We start from the raw sequence: 16,243 nt of genomic DNA on the forward strand, positions 1-16,243 counted from the left end.
TTCTGGCACAAATAAATCCCTAGAGGGAAGAGGTCAGGTATTATCACATTTATATTCACAAAAAAAATGGAAGCAAAATTTTGCGTATGAAAGATGCCCAGTAGTTATTTGCTGAATTGCTCAATGAATGAATATAAATTGCTGAGAAAAAAATCATTGACCATCATCATAGGAGTTAGATTTCTGATCAAACAATGAAAATTCTTCATAATATTGCTGGAATAATGTTCTTTGTTGGAAGGAGAATGCATTGTGATTTTTATTCTGAAGAAGTTAGCAGTACCTGAGTATTGGTTTACTAATCTAGGCAAGATGAGGGTATGCTTCAGCAGCCCAATTCACATATTCACTGACTCCAGAGAGATTCTATTGGATTCATTTCAATTATACCAAATGTTACCTCTGCTTCCCCAGGGCTTGATGCAAGCTGCATAAGGTCTCAGTCTCCTCTTCTACTGAATAAGAGTAAAAGTAGCTCCCTTATGGTATTGTCCTTAAGTCTCATGAGATAATCACCTGGGCAGGTTTTAGGACACAGGACCTGCATAGCCACACAGGGCCTTGTGCTCAGAAGTGGATCCTACACTTGAGGCTTAATGCTCTGCAGTTACAGTCCTGGAATCTGAGTTTTATAAGTGAAATCCAACAGATCAATGGAGTAAGCCCTGGAAGCTTGGAGACCCAGCTGGGCTGTGGTTCTGCCTCTCCACTTTCTGGTGCCCTGGGCTTCACCTGATCCCCTCTCCCCATTGCCACCCAACAATTGTTATTACCCTTTTCCATACCCCTAGCAAGCTCCTACATGCTGGCACAGGGAGGGAAAGGACCAGGGCCAAAGTTCTCAAGAGAAGCTCATAGCAACACCATCTCCGCCCTAGGCTAGTAGAACTATAACGTCTTTATCCATAAACTCAGCAGCTTCTAGCCTCTCACTCACCCATTCAGTACACCTATCCACCATGGGTTGAGGAAGGGGAGATGCCCAACTCTCCTGCTCCAGCCTCCCCCCAAGCTAGGGCATATATGTCAGCACAGCAGTGAGTAGATGCCACACACACACATGAACTGGTGGAGAAGGCTGCCAAGAGCTTATAGGGTCTGCACTAAAAATAGTCTCATGCACAAGGGAGTGCAACATTGAATAGCAAGTAACCATAGTGATGGGTGGAAAGCCTGTGGATGGAAGAGAAATTTTTTATTATTTATAAAAAAATTTTAATTGAGATATAATTCATATGTGATATACTAGTTTTGGGTATACAACATAATGATTTATGTTTACATTGTGAAATGACTACCACAGTAAGTTGCGTTAACATCCATAACCACACATAGTTACAGATTTTTTTCTTGTGATGAGAACTTTTAAGATCTACTCTCTTTTTTTAATCTTATATATATACAGCATGGTGACCCAATTACACTTACATATATACATTCGTTTTTCACATGATACATGTTCCATCATAAGTGACTAGACAGAGTTCCCAGTGCTACACAGCAGGATCCCATTGCTTACTCTCTTAACTTTCAAATATGCAATGCAGTATTAACTATGGTTTGATATTTTAATAAACGAGGACAGTCTCAGAGACCTCTGGGACACCATTAAACACACCAATATTCACATTATAGCGGTCCCAAAAGAAGATGAGAGAGACAAAGGGTCTCTCTTAGAAAATATTTGAAAAGCTTATAGCTGAAAACTTTGCTAACATGGGAAAGAAAACACTCAAGTCCAGGAAGTACAGAGTCCCATATAGGTTGAGCCCAAGGAGGAACATGCCAAGACACATATTAATCGAACTGACAAAAATTGAAGACAAAGAGAAAATATTAAAAGCAATCAGGGAAAAGTAACAAATAATATACAAAGAAAACCCCATAAGGTTATCAGCTGATTTTTCCACAGAACCTCTGCAGACCAGAAGGGAGTGGCATTATATATTTAAAGTGATGAAACAGAAGCACTTATAACCAAGAATACTCTACCCAGCAAGGCTCTCATTCAGATTTGGTGGGGAAATCAAAAGGTACAGCAAAAGCAAAAAGCTAAGAGAATTCACCACCACAAAACTAGCCTTACAACAAATGTGAAAATAACTTCTCTTGGCAGAAAGAAAAGGCCACAACTTGAAAGAAGAAAATTAAGAATGGGAAATTTCACTGGTAAAGGCAAACATAGCATAAAGGTAGGAAATAATCCATACGCAATCAAAACCAGCAGTCAGGAGAAGAGGAGGGTACAAAACAGGATATTGGAAATGCATTTGAAATTAAGAGACCAGCAACTTAAAACAATCTCATATGCATATAGACCAGTATATCAAAACCTCATGGTACCCACAAACCAAAAATCTACAGGAGAAACACACAAAAGAAAAAGCAATCCAAACACCATGCTAAAAATGGTCAATTCATAATAGAAAAGAACAAAAGAGACAGGGAAGAAAAAACATATACAAAAATAAATCCAAAACAATTACCAAAATAGCAGTAAGAATGTGCATATCAATAAGTACCTTAAATGTAAATGGATTAAATTCTCCATCCAAAGACATAAACTGGCTGAATAAATACAAAAGCAAGACCCATATGTATGTGCTGTGTACAAGAGACACACTTCAGATCTAGAGACACATACAGACTGAAAGTGAAGGTATGGGAAAAAGGTACTCTATGCAAATGGAAGTAAAAAGACAGCTGGAGTAGCAATACTCCTATCAGACAAAATAGACTTTAATATAAATATTGTTACAAGAGACAAGGACACTATAAAATGATCAAGGGATCAATGTAATAAGATAAAACAATTGTAAACATATATGCAAGCAACATCGGAGTACCTCAATATATAGAGCAATTGCTAATGGCCCTAAAAGGAGAAATTGACAATAACACAGTAATAGTTGGGGACTTTAACACCCACTTACATCAATGGACAGATTACCTATACAGAACATTAATACTGAAACACAGGCCTTAAATGACATATTAGATCAAATGGACTTAATTGATATTTATAGAATATTCCATCCAAAAGCAGCAGAATACACATTCTTCTCAAGTGCACATGGAGCATTCTCAAGGATAAATTACATCTTGAGCCACAAATAAAGCCTCAATAAACTTAAGAAAATTGAAATCATATCAAGAATCTTTTCCAAGCACAATGCTGTGAGATTAGAAATCAGTCACAAGAAAAAAAAACATAAAGAACCCAGACACATGGAGTCTAAACGATGTCTTACCGAATAACCAGTGGATCACTGGAGAAATTAAAGAGAAAATCAAAAAATACCTAGAGACAAAGGACAGTGAAAACAAAATGACCCAAAATATATAATATACAGAAAAAGCAGTTCTAAGAGGGAAGTTTGTAGCAATACTATCATACTTAGGAAATAAGAAAATGATCAAACAGCCTAACCTTACACTTGAAGCATCTAGAGGAAGAACAAACAAAACCCAAAGTGAGTAGAAGGAAAGAAATCATAAAGATCAGTGCAGAAATAAATGAAATAGAGACAAAGAAAACAATAGAAAACATCAATGAAACTAAAGTTGATTCTTTAAGAAGATAAAATTGATGAACCTTGATGAGCCAGACTCATTAAGAAAAAAAGATGGCTCAAATCAATAAAACTAGAATTGAAAAAGGAGAAGTTACACCTAACACCACAGAAATACAAGGAATTTTAAGAGACTACTACAGGGAACTATATGCCAATAAAATGGATAACCCTGGAAATGGACAAATTCTTAGAAAAGTAGAAACCTCCAAGACTGAACTAGGAAGAAATAGAAAATATGAATACACCAATCACAAGTACTAAAATTGAATCTGTGATCTAAAAACTTCCAACAAAAGTCCAGGAACCTGAATAATTATACCTGAAACTAACACAACATTTTAAATCAAATATATTCCAATGTAACATAAAAATTAAATTAAAAAATTAAACACACACAAAAAGTGCTTAGCAATTGATAGCTATTATTTTCTTGCCATTAATAAATATTCATATACAGTCTGACAGCTATGTAAGGTAAGGAGCTTCCAAAAATTTGATACCTCTAATCTCATTTGATCCTCTGAAGTAGTAGGATGTGAATATTGTGTTCATTTTATAAAAATTCAGAGAAGTCAGGAGGACTAAATGTTGCCAATTAGTGGCAAATCAGGATCTGGAATCCGGGTGCTCTGATTTGCAGCCCTGTGTTTTCCCCAAGGACTTTACCGTCAGTGACCCGTGGTGCAGTTATGTGGCCTTTTCCTCACGTCCCTGGAGGGAGAAGCAGCCAGCAGCTCTGAGTGGTCCTGGAAACTCTACTAGGTGCCATGGCACTGGGGCAGTTGCCTGGCCACTGCAAGAAGGTGTCCCACCCCTGCCCTGCATGTATTTTTTTTTCCCAAACCTCACAAAACCATAAAAATCAAAGATGACTCCTAAGAAGCCAGCCATCAGACTCTGCTAACCCAGCCCAAGGCTGTGAATGGCAGGGCCACAGAGCTGTTTCTCTACTCCTGTTGACTCAGGTCTGTTTACCTGGCTCCATAGTTCCAATTTTCTTGCCTTGGAACTTGCACAGCCCTCAGATTTATGCTCTCGGCAGACAGGGGATTTATAGCATGTTCATCACCCATCCCGCCCAAGGACTTAGCACCTCTCCCTACAGCTGTCAAAACCACCCACTCGTACCCAGCAGCATGTCAAGCAGTTCGCCGAGAGGAACTCCTCGGAAATAGTGCCCAGTTCTGGCCCAAAGACTTTGCCCAATTGCCCAGGCCCTGGTGATAAAAATGCCAAATATAATATGAGTGAAAAACAGAGGTCAGACTAGCCCAGAGGACAGGGTGGGGCAGGAGTCACAGGCTGGGGTTAGGGGACAGAGGAGGTATGGTGGATGCCATGCTCCAGGACTTGCCCTCCTGTACCTTGGCCTCGAAGATGTGGGGACTAAATGGAGGCCCTCTCCGGGGGCCATGGATTGGACTAAATCCAGAAGCTGGCTTCCCTGTGTTGCAGGACAATGCTTTTTTTTTTTTTTTTTAATAACTTCAACTTGCATTTGAGAAGATTATGTAGAAGAAAGGAGTATGGTGTACAGGGCTAGAATGTGCCTGAGGCAGTCATCTACATCAGTCCTTAAGCTGGAAAATGTACAGATCAATAATACATACATATATTGAATGTAAGCCATTTGTCACCCATTGGACTTTGAATACATCGTTTATACATTTATTTCTAAAGCTCACAACAGCTCTGGGATCACATTATTAAGTCCATTTTAAAGATGAAATAAGGTTCAAAAGTTAGCAGAATTTGGCAAGTTCACATAGCTAGTATTCGAACCCAAATACAATATTTCTCTACAAAGCAAGTTCAAATCATGCCCTGTCCTCTGGGCCTCTCAATGCTAAACCTATGGAAAGAGTAACCATAGTACCACTCCTGACATCATGAGGACTTACCCAGCTTGCTTTGCAGGATGATAGCGGTTCTCTGGCACAACTGATGATTCTGGGCCTCTCTCTGGCTAAAGGAAGTATACAGTCATCCTCTCTCTTACCTCCTGGAGGAGAGTAGATGTTGACCTTTCCATTCATCAACTTGTTCACTTATTTCTTCTCTGCACTTTGAATCATTTTCCTTATTTTTGTCAATATCTCTTCCAGTGATGTACAAAGTCAAAGAGGTAAATTGAAATGCTGTGATTCTATAACTATGTCTGGTAGGACTTGGCCAAAAGGGAATGAAAATAAAGATCATGCTTCCACTGCCACTAGAGAGGAACTTGTTGGGAAAAGAATTCTGTTTTAAAGTTACCTGAATTTTATTAACCCCTGTTCTTCTTTCCTTCATCAATTTAGACAGTTGAAAGGTTTTTAATAAGTACACGGACTATCAATAAAGTAGACTCCTACAGAAGAATGGACTTCTTAAAAAATTTTTTTTCTGTCTTTTTAGGGCCACACCTATGGCATATGGAAGTTCCAAGGCTAGGGGTCAAATCAGAGCTACAGCTGCCAGCCTCCACCACAGCTCACAGCAATGCTGAATCCTTAACCCACTGAGCAAGGCCAGGGATCAAACCCATGTCCTCATGGATACTAGTCAGGTTCATTACCACTGAGCCACAACAGGAACTCCCAAGAATGGACTTTTTAAAAAAGATCTTAAAGCCCCACAGTTTACATGAAAAATAAAATCTTTTTGGCTTTTCTTAACTCTAATGTTCATTTTCTTCAACTGTGAAAGAGAAGTCCAATTCATCAAGTACTCATTAAGAGATTACCATGTTAAAAAACATAACAGCAGACATCACAGGGAAAATAGCAGTAGAGAAGATAGAGGCTCTGCCCTCCAGAAAAAGACATACCTGCAGACAAAGCTGATGCCTACATAAGTAATTTGTGATACAGGCCTGACTACGATCTGACTGTAGCAGAAGCCCACACTAAAGTGTTGGGCCTCCAGAATTGGTAGCACCTGCCCTGATCACCAGAGCCATTAGGATGTGATTGTAATATATGTGAAAGTGCTCTGTAAAGAACTGTACAGAATTAAGGGTTTCTTCATCATTGTTCTCATTACCAAGCATGATAGTTAAGAATATAGTCTCAGTGAACACTCCTACATTTTTGGTGGGAGTGTAAATTGGTACAGTCACTATGGAGAACAGTATAGAAGTTCCTTAAAAAATGAAAAATAGAGTTAGCATATGCTCCAGCAATCCCATTCCTGGGTATATATCTGGAAAACACTCTGATTTGAAAAGATAACGTGCATCCCAATGTTCATAGCGGTACTATTTACAATAGCCAAGACATGGAAGCAGTGTAAGTATCCATTGAAAGAGGAATGGATAAAAAAAATGTGGGATAGATAGATATGGGTATAGGTAGAAAAAATATATATATATATATATATTTCTCAGCCATAACACGGAATAAACTAATACCATTTGCAGCAGTATGGAATGACCTAGAGATTATCATACCAAATGAAGTAAGTCAAAGAAAGACAAATATCACATGATATCACTGTATGTGGAATCTTAAATGATAAAAATCAACTTATTAACAAAACAGAAATGAACTCACAAACATAGAAAACAAACTTTTGGTGACCAAAGGGGAAAGAAGGGAGGGTAATAAATTAGGAGTCTGAGGTTAACAGGTACAAACTACTATACATAAAATAGATAAATAACAAGAACCTACTATATAGCACAGGGAACTGTATTCAATATCTTGTAATAACCTATAATGGAAAAGAATATTCAGGGAGTTCCTGTTTTAGCTCAGCAGTTTATGAACCTGACTACTATCCATGAAGATGTGTGTTTGATCCTGGCCTTGCTCAGTGGGTTAAGGATCCAGCATTGCCATGAGCTGTGATGTAGGTTGCTGTCACAGCTCAGATCTCCTGTTGCTGTGACTGTAGCATAGGCCAGCCACTACAGCTCCAATTCAACCTCTAGCCTGAGAATTCCCAAATACTGCAGGTGTGGCGCTAAAAGCAAAAAAAAAAAAAAAAAAAAAAATTCAAAGTCTTGTAATAATCTAATAATGGAAAAAGTTGTGTATAACTGAATCACTTTGGTTTACATCTGAAATACAACATTTGTAAATCAACTATATGTCAATTACAAAAAAAGAGAGAATGTAGCCTCAATAATCAACCTACCTGTGTTGGTCTCCGTGCTTTGCCATTTATACTATATAATCTTATTTCTTAAATACTGTAAGCTTCAATTTTCTCAGCTATAAAAAGAGGATGATAATAGATCTCCCTATATGGATACTGTAGGAATTACATGAGTTAACCTATCTAAATGACTTTGCACATTTCTCAGCATAATACAAGGCCACAAAAATGTTATTGGTGGTGTTATTATTAGCCCATGCTTACTGTATTTCTCAAAACTGTCACTGAAAACAAGGACAGTCTAGGGAGTTCCCATTGTGGTTCAGCAGTAATGAACCCGACTAGTAATCATGAAGACAAGGGTTCGATTCCTGGACCTACTTGGTAGGTTAAGAATTCAGCATTGCTGTGAGCTGCAGTATAGATCACAGATGCGGCTCAGATCTGGTGTTGCTGTTGTTGTGGTGTAGGCCAGCAGCTGCAGCTCCAATTTGACCCCTAGCCTGGGAACTTCCATATGCCATGGGTGCAGCCCTAAAAAGACAAAAAAAAAAAAAAACAAGGCAAGTCTGAGTCTGAGAAGCTCTCATAACCAAGAGGAACCTAAGGAGACATGATGAGTAAATGTAGTGTGGCTCCTTGGATGGGATCCTGGAACAGATAAAAGACATTTGAGTATAATCTGAATGAAGTATGGTCTATAATAATAACATATCAATATTGTTACATTAAAATTATGACAAATGTACCATATTAATGCAGAATTTTAACAGTAGGGGAATCTGGGCCTAGGGTATATAGTAACTGTACTATCAGCACAACTCATCAATAAAGCTGAAACTATTCTAAAATAAAAAGGTTATTTAGGAGTTCCTATTGTGGCTCAGCAGTAATGAACCCAACTAGTATCCATGAGAATGCGGGTGGTCCAATCCCTGGCATCACTCAGTGGGTTAAGGATCCACCGTTGCCGTGAACTGTGGTGTAGGTCACAGACATGGCTCAGATCCTGTGTTGCTCTGGCTGTGGTGTAGCCCAGCTGCCACAACTCTGATTTGACCCCTAGCCTGGGAGCTTCCATCCATATGCTGCACCTGTGGCCCTAAAAAGAAAAAAAAAAGTATTTATTTTTAAAAAAACATCATCACAAGGATATAGTTATAACAGAAGAGCTAAGAAACCAGCAGGGAAAATCAAATCAATCAAGTTAACCTTTGTCTGCATTACAATTTTTCAGTGCCAGCAACTGGTCAGGAGAATTTTCATTAGGGAAAAAAAAAAAAAAAAGACAAAACCGAATGGCTGACATCCATCTATGTTCTTACAAAAAAATAACTATCTTGTGCAATCTGATAAATATCCAAGGTCAAATATAGTATTGTAATATGTTACCAGTTGGTATATGATGGCAAATAATACTGAGAATGACTATTAAGTATTTTCCCTTTAATATATGATTAAATTCTCTATCTAACAGGTTAGGGTCTAGTACAAACTAAAAGTCTACCTCTAATTGGAAAGAGCTATTGAGTACATCTTCTACTTTATTTTTCAAGAGTTAATGAGACAAGGATCAAAAACATTCTATCACAAAGAACAAAAACAGCCCAAACACTCACCTTCCATCCCTCCTTGCTTTTGCACTTAGAATGAGACCGTCAAAACATGAGGATTTTAATTGAGTTGTTAAAATCTTCTTTTCCCCTACTTGTCTCCAGCCAAGGTGCTGGGAAAGACACCCGGACACTTCATGAAAAAGTCAAGGGAATAACCTCAGAAATAATACTGCCTGGAGATGCTGAACCAGAACTCAACCCCTTTTTGCTCTGGATCATCTTTGTCATCATCACGTAAGAGATTATGGAAGAGTTCATATATTTCCAAATGGGATTATAAATACTTAAATTTCATAGAATTCTGGATCTTGGAGGAATATTAGATTCTTAGTCCAATTCAATTTTATATCCCACAAGAAGGAAATAGAATTCCAAAGAGTCATGCTATTGAATGTAATCAAGATGGAAACTAGAACCCTCTTTTCTGACCTCCAGAGGAACAAGGTTGACTCCAAGGATAAGCTTATTCCTCTGAGCCCTCGATCTAAAAAACCAGAGGAGACTCTTCGCTGTGTAAAGTTCCCTGAATGATAACTTGCTACTGCACACACATTCCTGCAGTAGTAAAATGTGTAAGACAGAGTTAGTACTGCAGTTCCCTTGTGGTACAGCAGGTTAAGGATCTGGCATTGTCACTGCAGTGGCTTGGGTTGCTGCTGTGGCCTGGGTTCAATCCAGGAACTTCCACATGCTGCAGGTGTGGCCAAAAAAAAAAAAAAGAGAGTGGCAAACTATGAGGGGTGGGCAGATCTGAGTAGAGGACAACCATGCTGAGCTGTGGATTGGGTGATCTACATGGAAAACTATATTTCAGTTCTTGACTTCTGAAGTTCTCCAATGGCTCTAACTGAATGTCATTCTAATCATATAATCGTCTTCTCTTGCTTCTAAGTTTGGCACATCACTTCTTACCATTAATTCTTCCAGTGCTGTAAAAAGTAAAGGCAAAGGGAGGCAGTGTAGATGGCAGACAAAAGAGTGGGTCACTTGGCTTGTTTCAGATCCATAGAAAGGTCTCAGTTTCAGCACTATCTGCCAGCATTATGAGTGCTATGTAACGTGAATTCTTTCATTGTTCCAAGTCACCAATTTCCCTAAGTCTGGGCTCCCCTCCTGCCCAGCCCTACTTCACTCCTGTTGATCATCAGTTGCTATTATCACCAGGAGTCAGGGTAAGCAGGTATTTTCAAGATTTTTTTTTTAACTTTGCTAATACCAAGAACTCTCCCAATATTAAAATCTCAGGCCACAAGTCTGTCTTTCTAGTTTGGTTTGTAATGGTTTGTGAATGCGTTAATTATCTGCCCAACTTTGTTTTTCTGTCATACTTTCTGTTTCTATAAATACACAAGCATGTGTCCTGATGAAGTTCTTATGTGAACTGTGTTAAGTCTGTGAGTTTAGGGGACTGTTAAAGTGCTCTGTGGTTTTGTCCTTTTATTTCAGCAAATGCTTTCCAAGTTATCCTCTCTGTGGTTTATATTCCTGTGCGTAGGAAGCTCATTCTGTGGCCAGCTACTGTCACTCATTTTCCTCTTAACTGGAGGAAGATGGCTTGAATATCCAGTTGTGAGATATAAAAGAGGGAAGCCTCTACCCTCTATAAAAATGACAAACAGGAGTTCTCTGGTGGCCTAACAGGTTAAGAATCTGGCATTGTCACTGCTGTGGCTTGGGCCATTGCTGTAGTACAGGTTTGATCCCTAGCCTGGGAACTTCTGCATGCCATACATGTGGCCAAAAAAGAAAAGAAAAAGGACAAACAATACCAACATAATATTAGGGATCAAATTCCAGTGGATTATCACTGATAATTGTTCCTGATATGGGAGAGTGGAAACTATCAACTATCTCTTCGGGAAACATTTAAATACCATAGCTTTTGGGAGTTCCTGTCATGGCTCAGCAGTTAACAAATCTGATTAGCATCCATGAGGATGAAGGTTCAATGCCTGGCCTTGCTCAGTGGTTTACGGATCCGGCATTGCCATGAGCTGTGGTGTGACATAGGCTGCCAGTTACAGCTCCAATTTGACCCCTAGCCCAGGAACCTCCATATGCCTCCGGTGTGGCCCTAAAAAGCAAAAAGAAAAAAAGAAAAAAACCATAGCTTTCAATTACAGGCTCTACAGTCTCAAAAGATTGGCCAAGGCTTCAGCCTCAGTTTTTTAGAACTTCTAGATTTTAATCTGTTTTATCAAGACCTTACATATGCAGATTATTAACTTGGAATTGTTAAACTCTAAGACCCTGATAGCAGAAATTTAGTTATGTTCAAGATTCTGTTCAGCACTTTGCTTGGCCCCCCATAAAATAGACATGCCAAAAGGAAGTGGGGTAGCATTTAATGAAATCATGAATTATTGAATATTTATCACTAGGCAGACTCAAGCTTTTCTAAACTCATTTCTTCATTTCTGCTTCCACCAGACATTATCACCTTTGATGCTTTTCTAAAATTTAAAATTACTAAGGGCTAAAGGAAATCCATTTTTATTAAATCTAAGCCTCTTAAGACTCTGCCTATTCATGTTTTTGATCAACAATTGATAGAAGCTATAGATTTCGTCAACTGCCAGGGCTGATGTCAGCCTTGCTATTTTTACATGTTTATGTTTGGTGCCTAAGTGTAAATAGAATGTTGATTAGACTGATGAATGTACTGAGATCTTGGCCCATTAAAATGGTAATACAAATAATAGTGTTGTGAGAAGGCAAGATACTAGAAGGAGGAATAAGTCATCATTATGGGAATAATAGAATTAAAGGAATTTCCCTATTCAGAGTGCATACACCTCCCCACCCCACCCCATACCCCATGAGTGATGAGGGTCTTTCATAAGGAATCCTAACCATAATCCCCTGAAGCCACTAACTGACTGCAAACTGAATTGGCCAGGGAGATTTCTATCCAAATTGGAGCTTGGGAAGTGGAGAATCAAAACACATCTTATAACAAATCATCTTCCCTTTATCTCCCAAAATACAGCCCCTCAAATAAATTGAGGTTTGATAACAGAAGAAAGGGCTTTCTACTCTACCAGTAGGATGATCAACCTCCCTGGTTTACCCAAGACTGTCCTGGTTTTAGCACTGAAAGACCTGCTTTCCGGAAACCTCACAGTCTGCCACAAACCAGGGAACTTGGTCACCCTAAGAGAAAGAAAGAGATGTGTGTACCTTTTAGCAACATAGTCCTCAATGGCAAGAAAATATAGCAGCCTTGCAGCTGGACTCAGTGCTCCCTAATGTCTCCAGGTGGATCAGCACCATGTGGTCTGGCAGGTCACAGAAGATAATGAGCTTGGGATGGGGGTGGGAGGGGCAGGGCACAGCACCTGTCTTTTGTAGAACTGCGGGTACTTGGTATAGCTTCTCATTTAGACTCATTTTTAGGAGGGAGAAAGGATCAGAACTTGTTAGGGGCTACATGGGGGCTCACCATTAAAATAGCTCTTTAAGCTGACCCATGAGACTGACCACCTTGCTTATGTGACAACCTGTTTTCACCGCTGGTGCCTACTTTCCTAAGACTACAAGACCCCCCTACCGTGGGACACTATACACCTCCAGCTTTCTCAAGATTACAACACCACCCTACTAAGAGACACCGCCGACTTTCTCGTGACTAGGTGAACACCAGAGTCCAGCTGCAGGTGAAACATAAACGAACCTCCCCCCACTTCAGGGAATCAATTTCCCATCTGCAGGGTATAATAAGGCCCTAAGAATAGGGCAGGGGGCTGGGTCTTTTCAAGAGTCACCCTCTCCTTTTCCCTCTAATAAATTTTCTTCTCTTTGTCTGAACACCCGGCTTGTTCTCTTTTTCTCTGCACTCGCCTTACAGAGCTAACTTCCCTTTCTCCATTTTATAGATGGGAAAATGGTTTGGAGACAGTGGCTTGAGATTTCACAGGTAGTAAGTAGCAGGGTCTGCATGTGAAACACAGTTCTTCTGACTCCAAAATCGGGGTGTGGCATGGAATTTTAATGCCTAGAAAAATCTTCCCTGGCCTGACTTAGGAATGAAATGAGCCTGAATATCCTACTTCTGTTCCAAATCACCCATCTGGGAAAGAATCATTTCCCCTAGAAGGGCAGCATATGCAGCTCCCACTCCAATTTGCCTAAGCAGACTGACTCAAGTTTTAAGTCATACCTGACACACCCTATGAACTGGTCATCATCCTACCTATAGGCTGAGGCCTTAAACCTATAAATGGTGTTACAAGAGCAGAGGCCTCTAGGAACCAACAACCTGGAGAGATGCTCACCTCAGGGTCATGGGCAAATCTGCCCCCTTCTGTGCCCACTGTGACTCTGAGCTCCAGATGCATCAGAACCAAGAGCCAGGGGCCAGCGCCCTTCGTCTGTTGAAATAAACAGAGTGCCAGATATTTTTCCATTAAAAACAAGTTTATTTGGAATCAGCAGAGAATGGCAGTTAAGGGTCCGCAACCATGGTGGGCCACATGCAAGTCTACAGACCACAAGGGAAGGAGAACACTTTTATAAAGAAGAAACGGAAGTTGGGAGGACTACAGTAAACAAAGAGTCCATGGCTTTTCATTGGCTATGTCCCTGCCAGAAGAGAAGTCTTTCTTCTTCTTGTTGAGCTCTGCTACCAATGCAGAGTGTGAGGGCTTCCTTTTCTGGACTCCTGACTCTGTTTAACTGAGGTTTTTATTTGTTGTTTTACACATCCCTCCAAGCCTGAGATGGCTTCCCCACCAGGCACACACTGGCATCCAGCCAGATGAGCTGTGTGGGGCAAGAGTGAGCCACTCACATGGTTTCCCTTAGAACCACCCAGCTGGCCTGTGGACTGTTTTGCCTCAATTTTCCACTGGCAGATTATCCTCCCTTTATCTGTGTTTTTAAGAAACTGACACTGAGAAGGGCACCGTGTACTTCCACAGAGGTTAAACAGAGGTTTTCCACTTCTGGAATTCACTTCCAGAGGAAAGTGATGGTGTCCTACCCTCAGGGGCCGGCAGAAACATCTGTACACAAAGCCTGAGGTGGCAGCCTTAATAGTCCTTGAGTGGCTTAAAGGAACCAAGGAGAGCATGTGTGACTCTGGGGGTGGGAGAGAGGATTCTGAATGATAGCACTCTGTTAAATGAGGACATTAAACATTTTTTAGAGCTTCCTGTGTGTAGATCCACAGAACCTTGTACTGAGCTGAAATGAAAAATGAGAAATTAAAACTGAAAGAATGAGACAATGCATTTCCTCAAGGAGTTTTGAGCCAAACATCGGGAAAAATCAAGGAATAAACCTAAGATTTGAGAGCAATAGAAGTAATGTAGGTTGACTTTGAGTGTTGTGATGTCAAACAATGTAGAACAAAAATAGCAAGTTGAATTTACCTCAAATGTAGCCTGCCTGCTTTCTTGAGCTCCTGGGGAACTCAGTCCTAATTGGGAAGTGCTGAGTGTTTTTCTGAATATTCATGGCTCTGCCAGGTCCTTTCAGTTTCAACTCCTTTCCTCAAGGGATATTTGCAACTAAGAGGAAGCTAGGATTCTCAGGTATTCTACCCCTGCCACAAAAAAAAGAACTATTTCTAAGAGGAAAACCTGCTTATCACTCCTTCCCCACACAGGCAAATTGAAATACTGTCATTTTACTTCACACACAATGCTTAGTCACACACCTACCTCATTTGCTCAACAGTCATTGCGTGTGTTTTTTCTGTGTTTGTTGATATAATTCCTTTGAAGTGCACCTTAAAACTGTCTAGGTTCACTATCCGGTTTTTTCTCCATCCTGAATTCCCTCAGGGCGCACCGCTAGGGGGAGCACCATCCTGATGGCTTCATGACTTGCTTGGCTACAACATCCTTTGTTTACTGAAATGCCAGGTGACATTCTTTGTCCATATAAAGGGCCTGTGAGACATAATAGCAATTGATGGAACCTGAGAAGAAGGGGGCTATGGGAACCTCTAATGTGTTGCTAGAACAGTTTGGAGTAACCTGGGAACCTAATACTCACAGTTGGCATCTGAATTGGGGGGTAATCTTGTGGGACTGAGCCATTAACCTATGGGGTCTGCACTGATTCCATGTAGTTATGCCAAAGTTGAATTAAACCGTAGGACCCTCAATTGATGTTTGAAGAGAATTGGTTGGTGTGAAAAACCCACATGTGATATCAGAAGTGTTATGAGTGGGGCCAGAATTCCATTTGTGTCTCAGTCATTTGCTTCCCCAAGAAAGATTTTTCGATAGATTTTTAAGCCAGTTTAATCAATAAAATTTGATGTTGATAATGGCAATTGATTGTTACCACCTTCATAACATCAACTGAGAAATAAGACCAGAGCTGTAAAACAACAAAAGCATTTATTTGGGGTCTTAGAAATTGCAATTTAGGAGACACAAATTTGAGTAGAACGTGCTCTGAGGAACATTGAAAACCAAAAGGTTTTTAAAGAGAAAAAGAGGAGGCTACCTTAAGTTGTCTTGTAATAATTATGATTGCTGCTGGCAGACTGGAACTATTCTTGTCTATGTGTGATTGGTTCCTAAGGCTATTGCTATGTGGGAATTCACTATGTAAATAGTTCTTTCAGGATGTTGTGGCTCAAGTCAAAGTTCATGTTCCAACCAGGTAGAGACATCTATAGGCCCTGCTTCCCCAGGGGACTCCTGACTCCGTGTTGGCGCTGTTGGCATGACAGCCTCCATTTTATTCATTCCTTCACAGTAACAGCTAAATGCAACACCAACATACTGAATACCTCTGACCTGATCACTCAGAACTCTAAGCTGTAGCAAATCTATCACCACTCACCCCTGAAGACCACAGGAGAGGGAATCTCCACTGTACATATCAGGCTCCAGCCTCCCTGTCACCTTCAGGTGAGCTCTGTGGAAGCTACTTGCTTGTGGTCACCAGGGAACTGTTGGGATTCTAGCCATTATGTCCAACATTCTCTAGTGATGATCTGTTTACATCAGAGCA

The sequence above is a fragment of the Phacochoerus africanus genome, chromosome 2 (assembly GCF_016906955.1).
Source record: "Phacochoerus africanus isolate WHEZ1 chromosome 2, ROS_Pafr_v1, whole genome shotgun sequence".
NCBI classification, from domain to species: domain Eukaryota; kingdom Metazoa; phylum Chordata; class Mammalia; order Artiodactyla; family Suidae; genus Phacochoerus; species Phacochoerus africanus.